The following is a 26,276-nucleotide window of genomic DNA, read 5'->3' as shown; positions in this document are numbered from 1 at the left end:
CCAGAGCTCAAATTGACACTACAACAGCAGCTACTACATATTTTAGTCCCAGTAAGATCATAGATTTTCACAGGACACACTAAGAAAACTATTCAAGCAGATCTAGAAGTGAAATCTGCCAGTGGGACTCAGGCATTCCATGCCCAAGTACCTTGGTCTGAATCCTGGTTCCACTTCTAATCTAGTTTCCTGCCAATGCTCCCCTGGAAGGCAGCAGGTGATGGCTCAAGAAGTTGGGTTCCTGCCGCCCAAATGGGAGACCTGGATTGAGTTTCCTCCTCCCAGTTTCGGTCTGTGTGCAGGCCTAGCTGACACTGGAATTTGGGGAATGAACTCATGAATAGGAGCTCTATCTTTTGCCTCCTGAAAAAAAAAAATTAATGAATTAAAACATCTTACTCATAATTAATCTGAAATTTAACTGAGCATCCTAATGTCACCTGGCAACTCTGTCTCACACAGTCTGACTTGGCAGAAGCCCCTAGACCTAACCACACTCCTAACTCCAGATGGCCAGCATGGAAAGGACAGGGTCAGCCATCCTTCTGTTGGGTTTATGCTTTGTGGGGCCAGCCACTCAGTCCTTCCTCTGTGGCTCTGATGAAAGCCACAGCCTCGGGGCCCAATACGATAGCCTAGTGGTTAAAGTCCTTGCCTTGCACACAAAATTCAGGATCCCATATGGGCACTGGTTTGTAACCCGGCTGCTCCCTTTCCCTCCCAGCTCCCTTCTTGTGATCTGAGAAAGCAGTAGAGGATGGTCCAAAGCCTTGGGACCTTGGTCTCGCGTTGGAGACCCAGAAGAAGCTCCAGGCACTTGGCTTCAGATCAGCTTGACTCTGTTCATTGCAGCCACTTGGGGAGTGAACCAGTAGATGGAAGATCTTTGTCTTTCCTTCTCTCTGTAAATCTAACTTTCCAATAAGAATAAATGAATCTAGAAAGAAAGAAAGAAAAGAAAAGAAAAGAAAAGAAAAGAAAAGAAAAGAAAAGAAAAGAAAAGAAGAGAAAAGAAAAGAAAGCCACAGCCTCATACAGCTTAGACCTCAAGAGGAAACTGAGGACATGTAGCTAGGGTAATCATATGGCAGGCCCTGTCACAAGAGTCTGCCCTGAGGACAAACACGAGGGAGGATATCAGTTCAGTAAGTTTGCTTGTCTTGGAAGAAGCCCTGGTGCCTGTCTGACTCCTAAGATGAGAAAGGGAACAACTGGGAGAAGCAAATCCAGATGGAAGAGGCTTGCTGTGGCTGAGTCTCCACTGTGCCCCGGATGGCCACTTACACCTAACCTTTAGTATTAACTTGGTGCTGTTGGACAAGTGTACCCATCTGATGAAACTTCTTCCAAGTTTCCCATGTGGCTGCAGGTGGTCAAGGTCTTGAATCTTCTTCAATAGCCTTCCCAGGTGCATTAACAGTGAGCTGCCTAGGAAGTGGAGCAACTGAGATTCCAATCAGTGCCCAAATGTGATGCCAAAAGCAGTCAAAGGACCAATATGCTGTGCCACAATGTCGGCCCTCTACAATGGTGATTTCAGCATGTCCATGCCCTTTCATGGCTCCCCTGGTGAATACTCCTGGTTGTTCACTGTGAGAGAGACTGAGTGCCCATGCTGGGTGACAGCCCACTGGGAGCAACCCCAGTCAGTGACAGATGTGGCTGGATAAGCATTCAGTCCCCAAGTAGCTAGTGGGAGGAGCCACGATGGCTACCGCAGTAACTTTCTCATGGTAGTCTCCTTCCCCTTCCTGTCTCCCTCCATCCCTCATTGTCTTGACCATTGAGATTCCCTACCAGTGAACAGCACAGACTCCTTGACTGGTGATGGAGTGACATCCAAGTTAAAAGGACTGTAAGTCCCTGCAGAAGGCACATTGCTCCTACATCACTGCGTGCTCAAGAGATGCTAAGTCAGGATCATGCACACCCTACACTCAGTTCTCAGGGTTGGGACCCCAGCCTAAGAGAGTGGCCAAAGCTCACTGAGGCTCACTGAATACTGTCTCAAGCGCTCCATATGTAACATCCCATTGAACATGTTAGTCTACATGAATAGATGGGTTCTACCTTTACCCTTAGTTAACGGGTAGATACAGTGACTGGCCTCAGTGTGCTTCAGACTCACATTTGAGTCCTCTTCTTTTTTTCCTTTCTTCCACCTTTCTTTCTTTCCTCCACCTTTCTTTTCTTTCTTTCTTTCTTTCTTTCTTTCTTTCTTTCTTTCTTTCTTTCTTTCTTTCTCTCTCTCTCTCTCTTTCTTTCTTTCTCTCTCTTTCTTTCTTTCTATTTATTTTTCTTCCTTTGAAAGGCAAAGTTGTACAGAAGGAAGAGGGAGATCTTTCTGCTGGTTCACTCTTCAAATGGCCACAATAGCTGGGGCTGGGGCAAGCCAAAGGCAGAAAACAGGAGCTTCTTTCAGGTCTCCCATGTGGGCTCAGGGGCCCAAGCATATGGGCCATCTTCTGCCACTTTCTCAGGCACATTAGCAGCCAGCATTCAAACTGGTGCCCTTATGGGATGCAGGCACTGCAGGTGGTGGCTTAAGCCACAATGCCAGCCACAATGTCTGAGTCTTTAAGAAAGGTTCACACTGGACTTCTGGGTGGTTGTATCATCCTCCTCTTCTCCTCCGGATTGAGTTCTTCCACATGGGCACAACATGGGTACAAACAGGGCTGCAGCAGTTGGCTGTCGGCCAGCAGAGGGACATCTTGTGGCAAAGGTGCGGGTGGAACTGTGTGATGTGTGGTGTTGTAGCATTACATTCATTCCATTCCTAAGATATTTAAGGCCCACAAGCTCTGTTTTCCTCTGGTTCTTTGCCAGACAGAATGCTTCACTAACGAGTCACCTTTGTGTTTTTGCTCTGCTCTCACATTTAAAAAAAAACATTTATTTAAATTTGCAAGGCATATTACAGAGAAGGAGAGACAGAGATCTTCCACCCACTGATTCATTCTCCAAATCAACTGGCTGCAACAGCCAGAGCTGAGGCAATCCAAAGCCAGGAGCTTCTTCCAGGTCTCCCACATTGGTGCAGAGCCCAAGGACCTGAGCCATTTCTTGCTGTTTTTCCAGGCATATTAGCAGGGAGCTGGATTGGAAATGGAACAGCCAGGCCTTGAACCAAGGCCCATATGGGCTATTCCACCATAGTGCTGGCCCCTCTGCTCTCACATCTTGTGTACACTGCCCTGGCCTGCTGGTCCTCAGCGCTTTAAGTCCTGGTGCCTTTTAGGAGCCCCCTCCACTTGCACATGTCTTACTTCATTGAGTGGGCATTAAGTAGGTGACATGTAGGCTTTGGTATAAGAAATGGACATCTGGCCTAGGGATTAAGACACTGGTTGGAATGCCTTGTATTCACATCAGCAGTACTTCGGTTTAATTCTTAGCTCCAGCTTCAGGTCAGCTGCCCACGTGGACTTGGAGAGGCAGCAATGACGGCTCATGTTGTTAGCTCCCTACCACCCACACGGGAGACATGGATTGAGTTCTCAGTTCTCAGCTTCAGCTCTGACCCTGGGCCAGTTGTTGTGGGCATTTAAAGAGTGCTCAGGGCTCTTTGCTTGTTCTGCCTTCTCTTTTTATCTGTCCCTTAAACAACATTTTTCAAAAGCAAAAGATATCAGTTCAGAGTGGCTTGCCTGATCTTTGCGAACACAAATACTCAAGACTTAAAAAAAAATCACGATACTAGTTGGCTCTGGCTTCAGAAAGCAGATCTCAGCAAGAGAGTTCTTTTTTTAAAAGATTTTTTTGTTTGAAAGGAAGAGTTACAGAGAGGAGTAGAGAGAAAGAAAGAAAGAGAGAAAGAAAGAAAGAGAGAAAGAAAGAAAGAAAGAAAGAAAGAAAGAAAGAAAGAAAGAAAGAAAGAAAGAAAGAAATTTTCCATCTGCTGATTCACTCCCCAAATGGCCACAACAGTAGGGATTGGGGTAGGCCTAAACCAGGGGCCTGGAGCTTCCTCTGGGTCTCCCACCTGGGTACAGAGGCCCAATCACTTGGGCCATCCTTCACTACTTCCCAAAGCATGTTAACAGGAAGCTGGATCAGAAGTCGAGCAGCTAAGCTGAAACCAATGCCCACATGGGATGCCAGCCTCATAAGTGACGGCTTTACATGCTGTGTCACAACACAGGCCCCAAGAGATCTGTCTTTCTGATCTGCTCCTTGCAAAGCCAAGTTCCCAAGGTCATGAAGAAAGGATTTCCCGAAGACTACTGTCACTTTCACTCAGTGCTTTATTATCTGAGAATTCTCTGACAGAAGCTACAGGAATAATTTTCAGTGCTTTTGTTTGTTTTGGTAGTCATCAGATATTAAGCGTGGCTGTGTGGGAACCCTTAGGTGAGTAGCATTAAGTACATTGCTCAGGGGAAAGGGCATCTGTGTTTGCAGCCGGGCAGATGGTGCTCCGCTCCAATGGAGGCTTCCTCTCCACGCTGGGTTGCCAGAGAAGAGTTGGAGCTGCAAGGGCTCAGTTTCAATGACAGCTTTGAAACTAAGCACCCTCTTGAGCTCCTCTTAAAAGTTCAGGATGGAGAGACAAATGTAAAAACTGAGGGACAAAGCAAATAAAAGGAAGGATGAAATCAGTGAGCCAAACCAGTGCTAGGGCAGGCAGAAATGAGGACTGACACTTGGCCTCCATTGGGAAATCTTATAAATGGTGTGGGCTGTGGCCTTATCACAAGCAAGTAGGTCCCTCTCTGCAATGTAGGTTCCAGGAATCCGATCTCGTGAGCCTTTCCAGGGAAGGCCAACAATTAGATTTCAAAAAGTTTTTACATTAATTATTTTCACTTTATTTAAAAGCAGAGAAAGTGACACAGAGAGACAGATGTTCCATTTTCTGGTTCACATCCCAAATGTCTGCAACAGCCAGTGCTGGGCCAGGCTGAAGCCAGCGCCAGGAACTTCATCAGGATCTCCAAGTCATTGAGTCACTACCTGCTGCCTTCCAGGGAGGGCATTATAGTTTGGAAGCAGAGCCAGAACTCAAATCAGGTACTCTGAAAGACAGAGAACTCTCCCATCCACTGGTTCACTGCCTGAATGTCTGCAACTCATGGGGCTGGGCTGGGCTGGGCTGGGCCAAGATCTAGGTGCCAGAAATTCAGTTCAAGTCTCCCATATTGGTGGTAGGATCTCAACCTCTTGAACCACCAACTGCTGTGTGTGGGGGTGCATTAGCGGGAAGCTATAATCAGATGCATAGCCAGGACTCAAACCCAGGCACTCTGGTATAGGGCGTAGGCATCTTCAGTAGCATCTTAACCACCATCCCCAAAACCTGCCTTCTGCGTGGACTTGGGATGGAGTCACCTGGAAATGACCAAGCAGACACACCTGCCACCCTTTCTCCTTCCCAGAGAAGAGCTGAGAGAGCTGCTTGCAGCACTCTGTGCTCACCGATGGCTACAGCTCTGAGTGGTGGTACAGGGGGACAGACAGCCATGCCACTGAGTTTGGCTTGTCTCCTTACGAGCTGGACACCTGACCCTGCTCCTATGCCCCCATTCCCTCTACCACCTAAGGAGTCCTTTCCCTGTATGGACCAGGCACATTGCTATTTCACAGATGTTATCTTATTTACTATTCATAATTGAGCTGGGAGACAGGAACTCATGTTAACCTCATTGGCCAGCAGAGGCAAACCCAGGCTGAAGGAGGGTATCAACACTGCCAAGCTCACGTGTGCGTGCCAGGGAGATGAACCAGAGCTGAAACCTTCACACAAACACCTGTGCATCCAGGCAGCCGACTGACAGCTGCTTCTCTCTTCTTTGTCTATGTGGGTCAGGGCAAAGCCTGTAGCGGGTCACTGGGAGTCTTAGAACAAGCTCATCTGAAGTGCCCACAGAGGCTCTCAAAAACAGGATTGTTCCAGCGGCTGCCCTGGCGTCAGCACAGCACAGCCCTGACGCACAAGCTCTCTCTGGCTTTCAAGTGCCTGCCGGGCTCCAGGAATATTCCTTTCCCTCCCTCGCCTCCTGCCTGGCTCCCTCCACGTCTGCCTGGCACTGATTTCTGCAGGTTCAGCCAAGCTTTGAGCCTCTTCTGCCCCCATCAGCGCCATCATTTCACTGCCTGGGTGGCTGTGTTCACCTAAGGCCAGACCCACAATGCTCCCTGTGCTTTTCAATAGTTCCCTTGTCCTACAACTCAGAGGCACGTGTTCCAGGGAGGGGTGAGGGGGCATTCGGGGTGCCTTCACCTACTTGCTGCAATCACATGACCCTGCCCAAGTCACCTTCCCTTTCTTAGCCTCAGTCGCTTCATCTGTACAATAAGTACAGTAGACTGACAGTGACTGTTATCCACCCAAAGTCCCTAATCTTCCATCCATTCTGGTTGGAAATTCACAGTGCACCCAGATAACATAATGAAGGCTCTGATAAGTTCTGCATAGCCAGGGGACTGCTGACTTAGCCTGACCTGGAGTGTCCTAAATTCCCAAAGTGACTCGGCTTTTAAAGTAATGTCAGTTGCTACACCTTGTACCAGTGTTGCGTGGAAGACACTTGGCCAATGTTCAAGTTGCTTTTGGGGCTTAAATTCTCGAATTTGATAGCCACTTAGAAGACAGGATCAGGGGGCTGTTTAGCTGTGTGTCTTTTGGACTCTGCAAGACGCCTGGCCTCTACTTTCTCAGCCAGAACAAAAGAATACATATCTGCTTATCTGGCCAACCTGGGTCCTCACAATATCCCCTTATTTCTGGCAGTAAAAAAAATAGATTTTATTGATTCAAAAGTCAAAAGTTCTGGAGAGAGGAAGAGAGAGAGAGATCTTCCATATGTTGGTTCACTCCCCAAATGGCTACAACATTGGTGGCTGGGCCAGGCCAAAGCCAGAAACCTCGAGCTTCTTCTGGGTCTTCTATGCAGGTACAAGGTCCCAAGGCTTTGAGTCACCCTCCACTGCTTTCCCAGGCCACAAGCAGGGAGCTAGATGGGAAGTGAAGCAGCCAGGACATGAATCAGCACCCATATGGGATTCTGGCGCATGCAAGTGGAAGATTAGTTGGTTGAGCCATCATGCAAGCTCCATCAACTAAATCTTAAAACAAAATGCCTAACCTACCAAACACCATGGATTAGCCTTGTCTACCTTAAATATATTTAAGATACTTTGTTGGCCTACAGCCAGCAAAAGCCATCTAAAACCAAGCCAATGTATAATGAAGTGCTGCATGTCTCATAATCTATGGAATGTTGCACGTTGTAGAGTAGGGTTATTCTCCTTCATGGCCACATGGCTGACTTGGAGCGGGACTGCTGCTGAACACTTTCCAGCAGCCACTCAGGATAACATCCAGTGCATTGCTAGCAGGACAAAGAATCAAAATGTAAGTTTGGTGTCCACCCATAACATTTCAAATCCACATCATCGTCATGTTGAGAAATCATCAATGTGGCCACTGTGAGTTGGGGACCTCTGCAGCTGGAGCTTGGGCTCTAACATCCTGCAATGGAAAGAACCTATCTCATCTATTTGGCAAGGGGCATGATGAGAATCAACATGAGAGAAAGCAAAAAAGAAAGGTGCTAGGGGGTGTGCAGAAGGTGAGGGAGGGGAAGAGCTTGGCAGTTGAAGCAAATAGTCACCCTGTGGGACTGTGTGGGCACCAACCCAGGTGCCAAGGAGAAAGGGCTGATCACGGGGACCTCAGCAAGAGTGGGCAATGCCTAATCTGGGGCGGACCTTGTAGGGTCACTGCTGTGCCAAACAAGGTCAAAACAGTGCTAAGCACAAGGCCAAGCCTGACACGAGGTACTTATAATAAGCCCAGCCACTTTGAGGGCAACCTGTGGCTCTGCAACCTTGGCATTTCCTGGTTCCCTCCCAGACCCAGCTACAGAGCCTGCATTTTAACTTGCCCCTAGATGGTCTGCATGCCCACTAAGAGAATGAATATTCTCTCCTCAAATGACCTCAACTTCTGAGGTTCAGCCAGGTTGAAGCCAGGTCTCCAAGTACATGGGCCATGATCTGCCACCTCCTATGCACATTAGCAAGGAACCTGGATCAGAAATACAGGGTATCTGAGACTCAAACAGGTGTCCCAGTATAGGACAATGGTGTCCCAAGCAGTGATTCACCTACTGTACCACAATGTCTGCCACTCCTCCTTCCTTGCACAGGCATACATCCCAACCCACCAAGAAGTGACCAGGCCTTGCTCTCCTGGAATCAGAGTGCCCCTAAATGCCTGGCTGCACCAATACTATGTAATGGAGGAAAACACTGCAAGGAAACCCAAGACCCCAACACAGAGAAGCCACCTGGTGGGCCCAGAGGCGCAAGCCTGTGCCATGTTCAGGTTCTGGCTAAAACAGCCGAGTCACTGACCCTCTCCAACATCACAGACAGCTGAGCCCCACTCCAATTTCCAGCCCAGAGGCTTGGGAGAAACACCTGGTGCTGGCTGTTAGAGGCTACTGCACTGTGGTTATGCTTGTTCCTCAGCCACATGTGGAGGCTCACTCATTCTGCACACCCGGCAAGTGCTGCTCCCAGTGCAGCAATGGAACAGGGCAGAGGACCTTCCCTGGTGGGACCAATGCACTCGCTCAGGAGATGGAAACAGACAAGGGAAGGTCCAAGCATGTGGTTTCAGAGAGGTGAGGAGTGATGTGGAGGACGGGGAAGCTACTTAAGAAAAACAGGGGACATCTCTCCCTGGGTCTATCCAGTGGATGGACTGTGAAATGCTCAGAGGGAGCTCAATGCCACTAGAGGGACATACATGCCCAGGCCAAAGTCGTCAAGTACAGAAGGTCTGGGAGGGGGGTGCACAGTATGGGGAGTTGGGGAGGAGGATAGGAGGATGGGGATGAGATCAGAGATGAAGTCATAGAAGTTGGCAAGGGCTGGAGCTGCTGCGTCCAGCTCAGCAGCCCAAGCCACACAGGGCTGAGTAACTCAAAACTGAACATAAGCTCAAATGTAGCTGCTCGGTCCCACTGTGCAGCGGTTGCACGTGGCCAGTGGGCGCCATGCTCCATGGTGGAGATAGAGAACATTGCTAATGTTGATGGAAGTTCTATCAGCTGGCATTGGCTACAGAACACACCACAAATAGACCAGGATCCAAATTCAAGGTTAAACTAAGTGCCCTTGGGCTTGGTGTTTCATTAAACTCTTTGAGATTCTGGTTTTCCCCAGGGCTAAATGAGGCTCTTCCAGTCTGATTGTGCCTCCAGATTACCCACGGCAAGATGCCAGGTCCACCAGAGTACTCGCAGTAAGAAGCTAGGCCTTATGCAAAGAGCATGAGCAAGATCTCATCTGTGGCAACTGGCAGCAAAGAGGTCTGTCCGCCTGCCTTCTCTGCAGCCTCCTTTATGCTGCCAATCTGGAACTCCCTGATGTGAAAAAAAAAAAAAAACAAATAAACAAAACCAAAAAGAACAGAGCGTGGCTACTATTTCAGGGCAACGCACAGAAGGGAAATTGCCACAATTAGCCGAAGCTGTTTGCCTCTTTGGCACCTAACATCTGCCGGTGTGGAAACGGCTGCTGGGTCTCATGGCATCAGAGCAAAAGGCCTGGGCAACAAACCAGGTGAGCCCACAGGCAGCCCTGAGTCAGCTGGGACACAGTCTATGAGGGCCTTGAAACATTGCTCGGGCAACCAATTTGTCTTGGGAAAAGGATGAGAAAGAATGTTGCTTTCTCAGACAAGTCAGGAGAGGGAAGCCACACGTGGAAATGTCAGTTCTGCTGGGACTCAAGGAGACCTGCTTGGGCATTGATGACATCTGTGACATCCCCTCACAGGGCAGTCACCTAATAACCATCCTCATCTGGGAAATGGGGACACGATGAGATACCCTGAATGGCGTTAGTGGAGAAATGATCTCTAGGAAGGCACTTGGCATACAGTAGGTACTCAGTAAATGGTAGCTGAGTCACCACCTTATAAGACAGAGTCAGGGGCCCGGTGGCATGGCCTAGCGGCTGAAGTCCTCACATTGAATGTGCCAGGATCCCATGTTGGTGCCGGTTCTAATCCTGGCAGCTCCACTTCCCATCCAGCTCCTTGCTTGTGGCCTGGGAAAGCAGTGGAGGACGGCCCAAAGCTTTGGGACCCTGTACCCATGTGGGGGACCTGGGGGAGGTTCCTGGCTCCTGGCTCCGGATTGGCGCATCACCAGCCGTTGTGCTCACTTGTGGGGTGATTCATCGGACGGAAGATCTTCCTCTCTGTCTCTCCTCCTCTCTGTATATCCAGGCGGATATACCGATCTTCCATGATGATTCACTTGAGCGCAACGGGTGATACTATGCCGATCCGAAGCCAGGACGGACACGGGTGCAGGTTCCCAAAGCTTCCTCGACTGCCGCTCTCTCCTCCTCTCTGTATATCTGATTTTGTAATAAAAATAAAATAAATATTTAAAAAAGAAAAAGACAGAGTCAGGTGAGGAAGACAGATGGGCACAGGGCTGTTTGGCTCTCAGGTTCCCAGAGTTCCTTTATTGATTCACTCATTCATTCAACTACATTCACTCTGTGAATGGGTGCCATTGGCCTTGGACTTTAATCAGCCTTGGCTCCTCCTACTCATCTTGGCCCCACTGGGAAGCCCAGCTGAACTCTACATTTCCTTTCAGCTCTAACACAAAGCTGGCAGTTATCCTGGAAAAAACCAGGTTCAAACATGGAAAGTGAGAAAACTACTGAGGCCCAGAATCATACAATCCTGGACTGGCAAATATTTGTTTAAGACGTTCTGGGAGCTAGCATTGTGGCATAGTGGGTAACACTGCCATCTGTGACAATGGTATCCCATATGGGTGATGGCTCAAATTCCAACTGTTCTACTTCTGATCTAGCTCCCTACTAATGGCCTGGGAAAACAGTGGAAGATGGCCAAAATGCTTGGATTCCTGCACCCAAATGGGAGACCCAGATGAAGCTCCTGGATCCTGGCTTTGATCTGGCCCAGCATTAGACATTGCAGTCATGGGGGAGTGAATGAGCAGATGGAAGATCTCCCTTTCTTGTCCTCTCTGTGATTCTTTTTTAATAACCATTTTTAAAATGACCCTATGGCCCATTTCCTGAATTATCTCAAGAAGCCCATTCCTGAGGCCAGCAAAGGATATCGAGTGCCTTGTCAGAAGATGGAAGGCAGAATGCATAGGACTACACTAACTGGCAAAGCTTTGCAATATGTTCCTGGGTCTGTGGATGCACTAAAGTGGACTTGGTCAGCCAACAGACCTTGGAAAGATTTCTCAACCCTGGTGTAACAACAGGCAACATCTCAGAACTATAAAAACCACTCAAGTAACATTCTTGGAACACTATTCCTCAGACTGAGGTTTCTAAGGCATTATCAAATGACTCCCTCATCCCCAGGAACACCAGTTCAAGTCCCAGCTGCTCTGCTTCCAATACAGCTTCTTAATGTGCCTGGGAAAGTAGTGTAAGATGGTCCAAATCCTTGGGCTTGTGCCACTCACAATGGGAAACCTGGATGGAGTTCCTGGCTCCTGGCTTCAGCCTGGCCTAGTCCTATTTAGTCAATCAGTGGATAGAAGATCTGTCTTGTGCTCTATCTTGTTTTTCAAGTAAAAATAAAATCTTAAAAAGACAGAAATAATCCCATTCTCAGTGATGCTGATGGATGGATGGCCTCCCACTTGCCTGTGTTCCTGCTGCCTTGCAAAGTTGCTAAGCACACAAACTTGAAGATAGTTAATAATGTATGCATTCCAAGATCATGTACCTGACTGAATGTGGCACCTAACATGGAACAGAGTTCTCAGTTAGTATGTCTATAAAATGAGCACAAGAACACCACTTCACGGAGCAATGACACAGGTCAGACACACAGTGGAGGTGGCATTCGCTGTCTCCCTCCTCTCCGGATGAGGGCAGAGAGCCACCAACCCTAGCTCTGGCCCCTGCACTATTTTCCTTCAGCGGGACATCAGATGGAGCTCAAGCATTATCAGTACACTTGTGAACCACCTGTGTCTTAGGGCAGGGGCTGACTTCAGTTTACCACATAAGAGACAGGATGGACGGTTAAGCACCACTTTCTGGCTTAGTGCCACGGGCACCCTGGAAAGCCATGGCTGCTGCTGCTGTCAGGACCTGTGAGCACTTGTAAACAGGGAAGCAGTCCCTCCAGGTGCAGAAACTCCATGCATGGACAGGGGGAAATAGGAAGAAGTTAACCAGTGGGAGGCTGGCTCTGCCTCCTGTTGCTTCTGAACTGATCCATACAGTTGTCTTCATGTCTTCAGTCCATAACCCACCTCTTAACCAGTTGCTGGTGGCCTCTCTAAGAAGGGCCCAATCCTCCAGAGATGGCTGTGGTCCCTGCCTCATGCCAGCCACCTTCTTCTACTTGTCTCCTTTTCCAGGGCTCTAACCCATCTGCTACTTCCTATCCCCATCTCTAACACCTTGTCCTAAAGGGAAGGTAAGGGATTTGATTTCCTGGGGGATCATGGGGAACTGGATTTTAAAGTAGTCCAAATGTGAGGCATCAATGGGAAGAAAGTGAGTGGGACACACTCTAGTGGAGGGAGGCTTCCATTTGTTATGCCCCAGTGCACCTACTACCTGCAGCGGCACTCTGCCGGTTAGGAACACAGGTAACCTCTGCCCTGGGGAGCTGGTTGGCACAGGTAGCAAACTGAGGCTTGAGGATGATGAAGTACTACTTTCTGCACAAGGCTACCCAGCAGGAAGTGGCAAGAAGCTCAAGGTGAGTGAGCTTTCCTAAGAAGACTTTGGGGCTTGTCTTGGAACCCTCCTGGCTCTCAGTTTGTCTCATCCAAGGTTGTTTGGTGAGTATGAGACCCAAAGCACTAAACCAGCCAGCTATCGGCTGCATCTCCTTCCCCAGGGCTGGGGGTGTTCTCTGTACTCACCAGGTGCACCCAAACTTCAGTGGCAGCAGGTTAGCCGGCCTCCGTTTTGGTGGATCTGTCACTGCAGGCCGGCCCTAGGAGGTTCTACACAGGCCCTGGGCCTGTGGGACAAACCAGTCCCAAGCACCTGACTCACTACATTGTGACGTCACACCACAGGAGGGCCTGCTGGGACTCCTGACGTTAGGGCCCAGGAGAAATGGTCACTTCCAGGAGCTGTTCTCAACCAGCCCTGCTAATGAACCAAAGAGGTGTGTCTGCCACATGGCGAGTGTCTTGTGTTTGGCACGCAGCCTAGGTGATGCTGATGCAACCACCCTACTGCCATGGTTCCTGTACTTGCTTGGCTTGAATTAACTTGATTAAAACAAGCCTATCTCTTTAAATAACACTTTTCCCACTGAAATCAACTCACATGAGTATTTCTAACTCTGCTCATTGGCTGCGATTGAGTTAAAATCCCAAAGTAGTTTTTACTTTGGCATACCCCTGACTTTTCCCCTGCTATCCACCTGGTGTGGCCTAGAGCAAACAAAAGAATTTAAATATTAGCTCAGGACAACAAACAGGAACATAAATCAGACTTGCCCCTCTCCCCGCGGCTCAGTCCAACAGAGTTGTCCCTTGGGTTATCTTCTATGTTATCAATGCCTGGGCTACTTTACACTGTAAGCAACTGATAAATCAGGCACAGTTTATATTTAATCAGTCTCAAAGAAGAGAAAAATTCACAAAAGGGGGCAAAGTGTTAGAGGCTTCCAGAAGTTCCAGCTCCTTTTTCTTCTTACTTTGGGGTAGGGCTGGGAGCCTTTTGACCAAAGAGCAAACGACTCTGCTTGGTCACCCTAGATTTCAGAGACGCAAACAGTGGGCGTCAAATGTCAGAATTGATTAGAATCCACTTCCAGCATTCCTGATTTGGTGGGTCAGGGGGTGCACTTTGGGAACAGGGACGCTGGCCTCCCAGATCTGGCTGGAAGGCAGCACTGCCAGTGGATGGCCATGTTCAGGCACAGCAGGAGAATCGACAGGAGCCAGAGCTCTGCAGCCAGAGTTAGTTCAGCTCTCAGGTCCAAACTGTGTTGTTTATTAAGGATCTGTTCATCGTCAGAACCAAGTACTGTGGAGACACAGCTGTTGTTAGCCTCTCGGCCTTATTACCAAGGTCATTACTACGCCAGCTGCAAGCACCTGCTGGTCTTTGTCTGTGGGGTCTTGAGCTGCTGGAATCTACCTTGCCTAAAAGGCAGGCAGCTTCAAGTGCAGGAACTAAAGCCTCCCAGGAAATGTCCTCAAGTAGTGACTATTGGCAGTGGGTAGCCAGACACTCTGGCTTCCGCCCTGCTAGGTAGGACAGCTTGCAGGCGCATTCTGTACCACCTCCCAGAGGCCCCCACAGGACCTGTGTCCACGGGGTCAACTATGGTGAAAGAACAGCTTCTGTGGCCCCTTCCTCCCATCACACCTTTCCAATTCCCCGCTGGTGTTTTCTGCATCGATGCCTCAAACAACTTCCACTGAAATCCTGGTCTCAGGGGCTGTTTCTAGGCACCAATGTATAAACCGACTTGGTATCATTTCCAATTTCTGGGCAAGACTGGTGAGTGTCAGCGGGCACATGGACATGTCTGCTGGTTGCCCACTGGAGTTTCATCAAAGATGCCCTGAGGAAATGCAACAATTAATTGACTCAGGGAAGGTAACCAGGACTTTTTCTTTTGCACAGGGAGGCCATAACGGACTACTTGTGGGAGATTGACATGCTACAGAAATTCTTCCTGCTTTCCACCCCCTAAACAATTCCTCTGGAAATAATATGAAGGCAGGAGCCAGCATCGTGGTACAGTGGGTTAACTCACTACCTGCAACACTGACAGCACCATATGGGTGCTGGCCCAAGTCCTGGCTGCTCTACTCTGATTCAGCTCTTGGCTAATGTGCCTAGGGAAATAGCAGAAGATGGCCTACTACAGCAGGATTAATCCAACTCTTCCATGGCCTTCAAAGGGGCCCTAGTTCTCATCTTAAACTCCTCCCTCCTGAATAAACTCTTCCCAAGGAGGGTCCCCCAAAACACATAATCCAAGTGGAGACCCTGCATGACAATAAAATCTTCTGGTACAGTTCTCATCACCCTGTGATTAGACACTGTATGTGCAGAAATTCTGGAACTGCCACGGGTGGATTCACTTACTGTTCTCACACATTACTCTTAGGAGAGAAGGCACCCCACAATTCTCCTCACCTGGGCTCAAGCAAGAATGGAGCCCATTGTCTCTGAGCCTTGTGTCCACCATTGTGGTAGTCACCACTCACTCCACCTGGGCTGATTCCAAGATGTCAGGATGGAGCCCCGGCAGGAGAATGGCAGCTCAGTTTATGCCCTGTCAACCACAGATCTCAATGCCCATTCTTGTACTTTATACCCTTACATTTACAAAAATGCCTTTGACCTGGCAATTTCTCTTTAAATCTTTTTTCAAAAGATTTATATTTTATTTGAAAGGAAGTTACAGAGAGAGAAAAAGATATCTCAAGAATCTTCCATTTGGGGCACGCCGTTGTCAGGCTAGTGGTTAGAGTCTTTGCCTTGCATGCACCAGGATACCATATGGGTGCCAGTTCATGCATGTCTCAGCTGCTTCACTTCTCTTCCAGCTCCCTGTTTGTGGACTGGTAAAGCAGTTGAGGACGACAAAGCCTTGGGACCCTGCACCCACGAGGGAGACCCAGAGAGGGCTCTGGGCTCAAGATCAGCCCAGCTCTGGCCATTGCGGTCACTTGGAGAGTGAACCAGTGGATGGAAGATTTTTCTGTCTTTCTTCTCTGTAAATCTGACTTTCCAATAAAAATAAATAAATCTTGAGAAAAAAAAAAAAAAAACCCTTCCATTTGTTTGTTCACTCTCCAAGTGGCCATAATAGCTGGGCTAGACCAGGCTGAAGCCAGGAACTGGGGACTTCTTTCAGATCTCCTTCATTGGCATAGGGGCCCAAGCACTTGGGTGATCTGCTGCTGCTTTCCAAGGTGCATTAACAGGGAGCTAAATAGGAAGTGGAACAGCTGGGACTTGAACTAGGTCCCCACATGGTATGTTGGTGTCGTAGGCAAGTACTTAAGCCATTCCAACACAATAATGGCCTCTATCTGTGCTCTTAAAAATGTGTACATTTTAAAACTTGTATTTTATACCTCAATAAAGGTGAATATATATATACCACAAACATATACATATCTACAGTAGACACGCCAGGAGAAAATATACTAAATTGTAACAAGTAATTGTTTTAATGGATGAGATTATAAATGATTATTTTCTCATCTCAGATTTGTCAAACATTTCCTGGATGTTCCATTTTTTATATGATAGAATGACAAAATATGGGCCCGGCAGCGTGGCCCAGCGGCTAAAGTCCTCGCCCTTGATGTGCCGGGATCCCATATGGGCACCAGTTCTAATCCTGGCTGCTGCCCCCATCCAGCTCCCTGCTTGTGGCCTGGGAAAGCAGTCGAGGACATCCCAGAGCATTGGGACCCTGCACCCATGTGGGAGACCTGGAAGGAAGCTCCTGGCTCCTGGCTTCAGATTGGCACAGCACTGGCCGTTGTGGTCACTTGGGGAGTGAATCATCGGACGGAAGATCTTCCTCTCTGTCTCTCCTCTCTGTATATCCGCCTTTCCAATAAAAAATAATAAAAATAAATCTTTAAAAAAAAAAAAAAAAGAATAACAGGGCCCAGCGCGGTGGCACAGTGGTTAAGGTCCTCGCCTTGCACGCCCGGGATCCCATATGGGTGCCGGTTCTAATCCCGGCAGCCCCGCTTCCCTTCCAGCTCCCTGCCTGTGGCCCGGGAAGGCAGTTGAGGACAGCCCAAAGCTTTGGGCCCCTGCACCCGCGTGGGAGACCCGGAAGAGGCTCCTGGCTTCGGATCGGCATAGTATCGACCGTTGCGCTCACTTGGGGAGTGAATCATCAGACGGAGGATCTTCCTCTCTGTCTCTCCTCTCTGTATATCCGCCTTTCCAATAAAAAATAATAAAAATAAATCTTTTAAAAAAAATAACAAAATTTGATTTTTTAAAAAAATGTATAAGCTATGAGAGGTAATTATTTATAGTGATTTACAACATACCAGCTTTTTCATGTTTGTGGGATGAAGGCCTATGAATTTGCGCCTGTGAATCCAGCAGTCTAAGTATTCAAGCCAGGCTCAGGCTCAAACCTTACATCCCCAACTCAGTCACCCACAGTGTCCTCATTAGAAATAAACACTATGTTTAATCACCCACCCTCTCTTCATACATTGTTTCTCTTTAACCACATCACATACTCACCAAGGGCTGGGAGAATATCTTTATTCTTTGTATTCCCAACAGCTGCTAGCACCTAGAAAGCACAGAATTTTGGAGAAAACAGATGCAATCTGCCAAGGAGGATGCTGTGTCACTGGCTCAGGTTGTTCACAGCACAAACTCTAAGCAATGATATAAACTGCTGCTGGGTGGATACTGTTCTCCAGGGCATTCAGGGTGCTGGGTCAGATGGCCAGAGGTCCTATCCCTGCACTTCCTAGTAATGTGATCCTGAGGAAGTCATCCCCACCCTGGGTTTCCTTATCTATCGTGGGTTTGCCGAAATGCTTAAAGCAACGTAGTGTGTGTGTTCAATGCCCTCTACAAACTATAAAAGACTCTATAACATTACATGTGGCATTTTTATGAATCTCACCTCTGCCTTTCTTTCTAACCTCTTGACCTCTTGATTATTACCTCTACTTTTTCACTGGCTTTCAGTCAGCTCCCAGAAACTCTCTCTCACACACACACACACACCCAGCAGGGCCTTTGCCCATGCTGCTCCAGCTTTGCAGATTTCACCTTTTGCATCTGGTTCCTTCAGATGATTCAACCTTCAACCTCAGAGTGTCTTGAGGCTTTACCTAACTACGTCAAACTGGCTTCTGCCTTCCCATTATCATTTTTTTGTCATTCTGCTTTATTAAGGACTTACTATCATTGTGTTTGTTTAGTGCTGGTCACCCATCTCCCATTCCAAATCTCTGTTTCAAGTGTTTATGTCTGTTTTTGTTCTCTGCTGTCTCTCCTATGTTACTGAAGCATAGGTGCTGAAAATTCATTTCGTGAATAAACTGACAAACAGTTTGGGGCAATCAGGGCACAGGCTGTGTGTCTGTAGTTCTGCCTGCCACCTGTTTTGTATAAAGGGCACACAGTGAGACAAGTGTGCTATCTGCTCCCACCCCGGTGGCGGAGGACACCTGCCCAGAGATCTGAACCTTGCTTGTCACCACCGGCAAGGATCTGTGTCAGTCACAGTGTTGGAGAGCAGGGGTCTGGGGAATAAGATAGGCATTGTGCTGCCCACCAAGATGCACACATTCCCTTAAATAGCTGAGATAGAGCTGCCCTGAAAGCTCACACCTCTCTCTGCCAGCATCTTTGCTCTGTTTTCTGGCCCCACTCGGTAAGCAAGGGGATCAGACTGCCCTGCTTTACCCTGGGTGCTCGTGGCCTTCTCTGTGAGGTTGCTTGAAAGTTCTGGAGCTGATGTACGCCCTGCCAACACCACGGTGGAATTTTCTAATCCATGCCAGAAATGGAGCTCATTAATTTTTGTCTCCAAGAGAAAGAAAACACTTGTTGAGGAATGGGTGTGCTCCACACTGCTGAAGGAGGAGGCAGTAGCCCTGCAGGAAGATTAATCTAGGTATGACCGTGAGCTGAGCCATTGCTGGTGACATCAGTGCACTGCAAAGCCCATGGTCCACACTGCCAGCCACCAGCTACCTACGGGTGACACCAGACATGGCAAGAACGTCCTTCCCCCCTCCAATTCTAATGTGGCCACCCAGTTCATTTCCAGAACATTCTTTTCCCTGTGTCTTCCCAAAAGCCTGCAGCTTTTAGGGTGTCACACTTGAATGGATCAATTCCTCAGTGCCTTGACCTGTCTCCACCAGACAGATAGCCAGGACCTTTCTGCATAGGGTGAGTAATTTAACTCATGCAGTGCTTCTTTGTAAATAGAAAACAGCGCAGAAAGGGGAAAAGTTGAAATGCCGGGACAAGCGGCCAGAGCTTCAGATGACATTCTTTTCCCAATGTTTTTCTGGATACTTTCTCCTCTACTATTACGGACACATCTATATTATTTTTGTGTCCTACAGATAACAATAAAACTATCCCAATTTTGAGAAAACTTGCTTGTGTGGATATGTTTTTTGGAGAAAAAAAAATAAAAGTTCATGACAGTGACATCAGTCTTAATGCCTTTTTGGCACAGATGGTTTAGCAGCCGTTCAATCTGCCCTGTTATTAGAGGCAGTTGGTTCAAAGTGTTGGAGACACATTGAATGGAAAGTCAGTAAACACTTTAGTGTGAATTGGTCTGACTTCTTTCTCTGTCTCCCAAATACACATACCTCAAAGAGGGCACCCACCAAGAGCTTTGTGAGAATCTACAGACTTGCAAGACATGAGACTGGAAGGAAGAATGAAAGTTGCCTAAATGAAACTGGCTAGCTAACCTGTGCCCAGACTTGGAGCTCTCTGAGTCCATGTTCACCATCAGTCTGATGGAGAATATTGGTTCAGTTGCAGGCTAGATGCTACCTCCTCAACATCTAACTTTTCTGCAACACAATTCAAATCAGGGACTAGGTGGGCTGGGCTGAGTTGGGCCAGACAATTTCATCTATTTATTAGCTGCTAGAAGGGCCTGCTAGATCAAAGGCAGAGAACTGAACTCAATTGCCCTTTCTAAATTTTATTATACTTTTTTTCTTCTGCTTTAAGAATCTTCTTCAAAACTCTACTGATTAAAAAAAATCAAGAAAAAAAAAAAGCTGATTAGCAGGGTTTGAGAAGAGCCCTCCTGTGATGAAGTGGCTGTGGAAGGCAGGTTTCAGGAGCTATGTCTGGAGAGAAGGACCTGGAAGAGGAGGGCTCGGATAACGATGTTTAAGTCCTGCACACTCAGTAATCAACTGCCATACTCTTCAGGTACGCGGGGCAGACGCCCAGGGCTGAGCGGACTGCCTGAGCTCAGCCCTAAAGCCACTAAGAGCACAACTTTAAGAAATATGTACACAGTGCAGTGGGAGTGACATAAGGCAGACAAGAGAAAGGACATCTTAAAGTTAAATGCACAGGTCATCACAGAAATACAGTCACAGAGAACTCAGACCTTCGGCAAGCTTTAGGATTTCTTCTAGTTTTTTTTTTTTTTTTTAATTTGTTTGAAGTCTGAGTTACAGAAAGAGAGCGAGGGACAGAGACCTCCCATTTGCTAATCCACTCCTCAGATGTCTACAATGCCCAAGCTTTGGCCAGGATTCTAGAGCTTCACCTAGGTCTCCTCTTGTGTCATCTTCTGATTTCCCAGGCACATTAGCAGGAAGTTGGATCAGAAGTGGAGCAGCTGGGACAGAAGCTGGCACCCACATGGGATGCCAGCATTGCAGATAATGGCTTCATCCACTATGCCGCAATGTTGATCCCCAAGCTTTAAGGTGTGTCATGAAGAGCCATTTAATTCTGTATCCTGAGATGAGAGGGGGACTGGCAAACTTTGTATCGATTACAGAACAGAGGATTGAAAGATGAGAGGAGCGGGGATGCCCTTCAGTTTGGGGAGAATATGCTTAGGGCAGTGAAATGGGGTAGGCACAGATAGGAATACACAGAGCTTGGCCACAGGGTGGTGGGCAATGGTATATAGGGGTTCACAAACTTCAGGCACAGAAACAGGGACTGGGCCATGATGGCGAACATTTTTAGGGACCTGGGTTCGGGAGTAGGATAAGACAGGGGCAAGAGTTTGAGTGGGATAAGACTGTGCAAGGTAGGGCTAGTACAGTGTTACAGCATGCTACTCCTCAAATGAAAATAAGTCTTAAAAAAAAAAAGATTATGCAAGGCAAGCTGGATGTATTCGAAAGAGGAGAAGATGGGAAGGCCAATGTAGCCCTTCAAGGTGCTGTTCTACCATATCACCATGTGGATTTACGACGGTGCACATAGCACAAATGATTCGAATGCTGACTAGTCTACCAAATTACTTACTGCATGTGACATTTTCTTTATTTTAAATATGTAGATATGTTTTGATTGACACATTGTAATTATACATATTTACAGGATCCATGTGACACCTCAATTCAACCTATGGGTGTTAATACATACCCGCCAACTCCCCAACTGCACTGGATTATGAACTCACTGAGGGTAGGGGTCCTATTTGCCTTGTCCTCTGTTGACATCTCAGAAGCCAGTGTGGATCATGGCATGCAACAGGGCTCTGCAATCATTTTTTCCTAGTTATAGTTTTTAAAAATCAACTTCATTTTGTGGAAGGTACACATTATCTTTTTAAAAAGATTTATTTATTTTTATTGGAAAGTCAGATATACAGAGAGGAAGATCTTCCGTCCGATGACTCACTCCCCAAGCAGCCGCAACGACCAGAGCAAGTTGATCCGAAGCCAGGAGCCCGGAGTTTCTTCTGGGTCTCCCATGTGGGTGCGGGGTCCCAAGGCTTTGGGCTGTCTTCAACTGCTTTCCCAGGCCATAAGCAGGGAGCTGGATGGGAAGCAGGGCCACTGGGATTAGAACCAGTGCCCATATGAGATCCTGGTGTGTATAAGGTGAGGACTTTAGCCCCTAGCTACTGCATCAGGCAAATACACATTATTTTTTAAGCAGGCTATGCAGTCGTGATATGACTTACTGCATGATCTCTCTTCTCTCCAATGACTGGAAAGCCTTTTAAACATACCAAATTCCTATACATGTTGGAATATGTCTTTGAGCCTTTCTTATCTTACTGATCTGTTTTTCACTGATCTGGATTCTGGATAGCTAGCTATCATATGCCAGAATTTGTTGACATTTTAGAAGATTTATTTAGGGCCTGGCACAGTAGTGTAACAAACTAACTCTCTGCCTTCAGTGTTAGCATCCCACATAGGTGCCAGTTGGAGTCTGGCTGCTCCACTTTCCATCCAGCTTCCTGCTTATGATCTGGGAAAGCAGTGGAGGACAGCTCAAGAAACCCAGAGAGAATCTTTTGACTCCTGGTTTCAGATCAGCTTAGGTCTGGCTGCTGCAGCCATTTGAGGAGTGGACCAGTGGACAGAAGATCCGTCTCTATTTCTTTCTCTGAAAAATTTGCCTTCCAAATAAAAATAAACAATTCTTCTGGGAGAAAGAGAGAGAGAGAGAGAAAGAGAGAGAGAGAGAGAGAAAGGGAGAGAGAGAAAGGGAGAGAGACCGACTAGAGACTGAGACAGAGGGAGAGAGAAAGAGGGGAAGGGAAATAGAATCAATCTTCCACCAGCTGGTTCACTTTCCAAATAGCCGAAACAGCCAGATCTGGGCCTGGCCAAAATCAGGAGCTAGGAGCTCCATCTAGGCCACCCACGTGGGTGGCAGGGATCCAAATACTTTGGCCATCTTCTGATGCTTTCCCAAAGCACATTAGCACAGAGCTCAACTGGAAGACTGGCTGGGTCTTAAACCACCACAAGATCAGCCCCCAGAATTACTTACTGAGTGAACTTGTCCAGGAATTGAGGTCAGAGACCTGTGTCCTGACCTGGTCATCTTAGAGAACAGCTAACATGCCAAACAGCTATGTTAGTAACAGATGCTTTATGCTCAGGGGTAGAAGAATGGGGCCCCATTGTACCTTCCAGTCCCATGGTCTTTCGGTTTTGTTCCAAGATGTCTAATATGGGCCAAATGGTCTTGCCAGATTAACCTCTGGGGCCACAAAGTGTTTCTCCTGATTGGGCCTTCCTATCTGAGATGGTGGGGTGTCATCCAGGATCCCTGGTTCATCATGCTGGACAGTGCAACTGGACAGTGTGTCTGATTCCATGAAAATCCTGTGGCAAGCTTACCAAGTCATCACTATGTTCTAAGAAGTTCCCAAAGGTCAGAAGGATTGGCTAACCCATTGAGGCTCTGTTAGACCTTCCTATGTCACTGCTGGTTCTTCCCTGCAGAAGGCAGACTGGCACAGCCCAGAAAGATGCGATTTAGGGGGACTTTGAGGCCTATTGAGCTTTGTAAAAAATGGGAAGCCTTATGCCAGTCACTAATTGAACTGCTAAATCTCAATCCTCACCTGTAAAATGATGGTAATAATAATACTCCCCTTTCACAGGGATGGAGAGGCTCATTTGCAAGGCATTTTAGACACAGTCAAGTGCCACCTGTTATTCAGTCTTTCCTTGTTTCTGCGGCAACTCATGACAGCACCTGGGTCCTTCTTTGTCATTCATTCTTTGTCATTCCTGCCAAAGCCCTTACTTCTGAGCTCATGGCCAACATCACCTACACAACAAGCCAAATATTGCTACCCAAGTTCTCTTCTATCACCACTAGCAACCACACAACTTGAGTTCACGGTTACCAGCTGTTTTCTTTGTGTATGTTTTATTTTCCTTCTGACAGTGACCACACTCTACAGGAATTTCTCTTCATGTGTGTGACAAAAGGGTTTTCTGATTTTGACAGCCACAAAATTAAAACCGTCTGAGAGATTTCCTATGTTTTGTGCTCTACACTTTAACTGAAGTACACAATGCATATGTTGACCTTGTAATAGATGGATCTCCATTCTGTTTTTAAAAACCCTAAATCTGTGTTTAAGGCAGTTCCAATGGCACTTCATTTGTTCAACTGAAAAACACTTAGGAGTGTTGGAGCAGATGCTCTAGGGTGCCTGCTCACAACTCCTGGGGCATTCCTGGTTGAAAACATGAGCAACCTTCTTTCCCGGTTCTTTTTCTGGGGCAGGCACTGCTAATGCCAGGGCATTTCATGCCTTCAGGAGCTGCCTGCAGACAAGCACGGATCAGTCAGTGAACTGCTGGCGCCCTTGCTCTCAGAAAGTTCCATGTGGGCTCCCCAGTCCCTTAGTGGGATTACATTTTGGTTGCTCACAGTGGCAACTTGTTCTGGATTACTGTTCGGCAGTTTGTTTCGTCCTTCCTTTCCCACAACCCTATTGGTGATTCCTGGGGTCACCTTCCTCATCAACTGCTTTCCTTCCAATATTTTTCATGTTGGTTGTCCCTCTTCCTGGGGGAGATCCAACCCAAAGCGAGTCCTTTGTGTTTTTGTCTTAGTGCTTTTTTTAATTTTTAAAGATCTATTTGTCTTGTGGTCAGTGCAATGGCACAGCAAGCTAATCCTTCGCCCTGGGACGCTGGCATCCCATATGGGCACCAGTTTGTGTCCTGGCTGCTCCATTTTCAATCCAGCTCTCTGTTTATGACCTAGGAAAGCAGTGGAAGTTGACAGAAGTCCTTGGGACTTGAATGCACATGGGAGACCTGGAAGAAGTTCCTGGTTTCTGGCTTTGGATTGGCTCAGCTCTGGTCATCATTGCCACTTGGGAAGTGAACCAACTGGTAGAAGACCTTTCCGCTGTATCTCTCCTTCTCTCCCTGTAAAATCTGCCTTTCAAATAAGTGAAAAATCTTAAAAAGATGTATTGGTTGGCAGAGAGACAGAGGGGGAGAGAGAAAGAAAGAGATGAGAGATCTTTGGTCTTCTGGTTCACTGCTCAGATAGCTACAATGGCTGGGGCTGGGCCAGGCTGAAGACATGACCCAGAACTCCATCCAGGTCTCCCACATGGGTGGCAAGGGCCCAAGCACTTGGGTCATCTTTGGCTGCTTTCCTAGGCACATTAGCAGGAAGCTGTATCAGAAGGGGAGTAGCCGAGACACCATCTGCTGCTCAAGAGGGAAGCCAGCATCACAGGCAGTGGTTTAATCTGATATGCTGCAACATTGGCCCCTGTCCAAGGGGAGTTCTTACCAGAATGAAGCCACTGGGTTTAGGTGTTCATAATGACACATCAGACAATGCACCTGACCTCAGTGAGTCCCCAGTTAAGACAGGAAGATGAGATGGGTAGAAATGTTCAGATAGGGCCCGGTGGTGTGGCCTAGCAGCTAAAGTCCTCGCCTTGAATGCCCCGGGATCCCATATGGGCGCCGGTTCTAATCCCGGCAGCCCCACTTCCCATCCAGCTCCCTGATTGTGGCCTGGGAAAGCAGTCGAGGATGGCCCAAAGCTTTGGGACCCTGCACCCGCGTGGGAGACCCGGAAGAGGCTCCTGGCTTCGGATCGGCATAGCATTGGCCGTTGCACTCACTTGGGGAGTGAATCATCAGACAGAAGATCTTCCTCTCTGTCTCTCCTCTCTGTATATCTGACTTTCCAATAAATAAATAAAATCTTAAAAAAAAATGTCCAGATAAACACAGAATTTCATTTTAACATTTTAAAATGCTGTTGGCTTACATGTGCTTCCTCTCTTTCTCTCTTACACACACAGACACACACATTTGCCATTCTGGGCTAGGTGAATGCCATCTCTTAGTGGTATGGTGGAAGTAGCCTACTTATGAGAGCTGCTTGGTATATTTTTAGGACTTTTTCTGGCAATTCATTAAACACAGCTACTATCCAACACTACATTGTATAAACTTGAGATGAAGTAGATCATATTAAAGATGAAGGTAACAAGTATTCAAGGCCCTCCTTCCCTAGGCCTTTTATGGCATTTCACTATTATGTGTGCTCCTGAGACCACTGACATCATCTACAGTGTCTGCGGTAGAGACTGCACATGTTGGTCTGTGGTTTCAATTGCCTTCCCGCCTTTGCCTCTGGTGACTCCACGGCTTGAAACCAGCGATTCTGATAGGAGGGCTGATACAGCAAGAATCAGCAAATGTTTTAAAAGAGCGAGTGCCCCCTCTTCACCCTCACCTTCAAGAGCGCTGGTTAATCCTCATCAGCAGATCAACCTTCTCTTGCCTGGAATCTGGCACCAGCCTCTGGACCCCCACTGCACTGTCCAGGGTGTTGTGTACACTAGGCAGGAAGCAGATCAGACTGTCCCAACCCCCTGAAGAAGGGTCCCCATCAGCATCCCATAGCCTCACAGACCTGGTACCTTCCTGCCCACAGATCCCATGCCTGTTCCCTCCCTTTGTCCTTGTGCCCCACACAATGCTGCTGCTCCCTGAACCTGTTGCTAAGTTACCTGCTGTCCCAGAATTTTTGCACCTCTTCCTCGTCTGGCTGAGACAAATCAGCTGCTTCTGCCCAATCATCACCTCCCCAGAGAGGCTTTCTCTGACCATCTTCTTCACATCCCCTGCGCATCCTATTTCCAAGCTTCTATTCTTCCCTGTCTCTTGAGTCTGTTCCCTGCCCTCTTCAAACCACTTGATCACATCTTGGCTGTATCTGACGATCAGTTTGTCTACTGTCTCTTTCCACTAGAATGGGAGCAAGCTCCACATATGAAGACTGTTGTCCAG

General features: G+C 47.7%; 1 protein-coding gene across 3 annotated transcripts in view; it reads right to left on the bottom strand.

Annotated features, from left to right (window-relative positions):
• Window positions 1–26,276, bottom strand: part of LOC121166643 (barrier-to-autointegration factor-like protein) — a 55,453-nt gene that overhangs the window by 26,691 nt on the left and 2,486 nt on the right. The window contains exon 1 of one of the 3 annotated variants that reach the window (XM_040995865.1): window positions 12,906–13,277. The exons of the other annotated variants lie outside the window; for them this stretch is intronic. The gene's annotated coding sequence lies outside the window, so the exon portion shown is untranslated. Of the gene's footprint in view, window positions 1–12,905; window positions 13,278–26,276 lie in introns of those variants that run through there. 3 annotated transcript variants of the gene reach the window in all.

Source organism: Ochotona curzoniae, unplaced genomic scaffold (genome assembly GCF_017591425.1).
Source record: "Ochotona curzoniae isolate NIBS_2020 unplaced genomic scaffold, NIBS_Ocur_1.0 patch188, whole genome shotgun sequence".
NCBI classification, from domain to species: domain Eukaryota; kingdom Metazoa; phylum Chordata; class Mammalia; order Lagomorpha; family Ochotonidae; genus Ochotona; species Ochotona curzoniae.
Note: the sequence above shows the minus strand (reverse complement) of the source record. Positions and strands in the feature narration are given on the sequence as shown.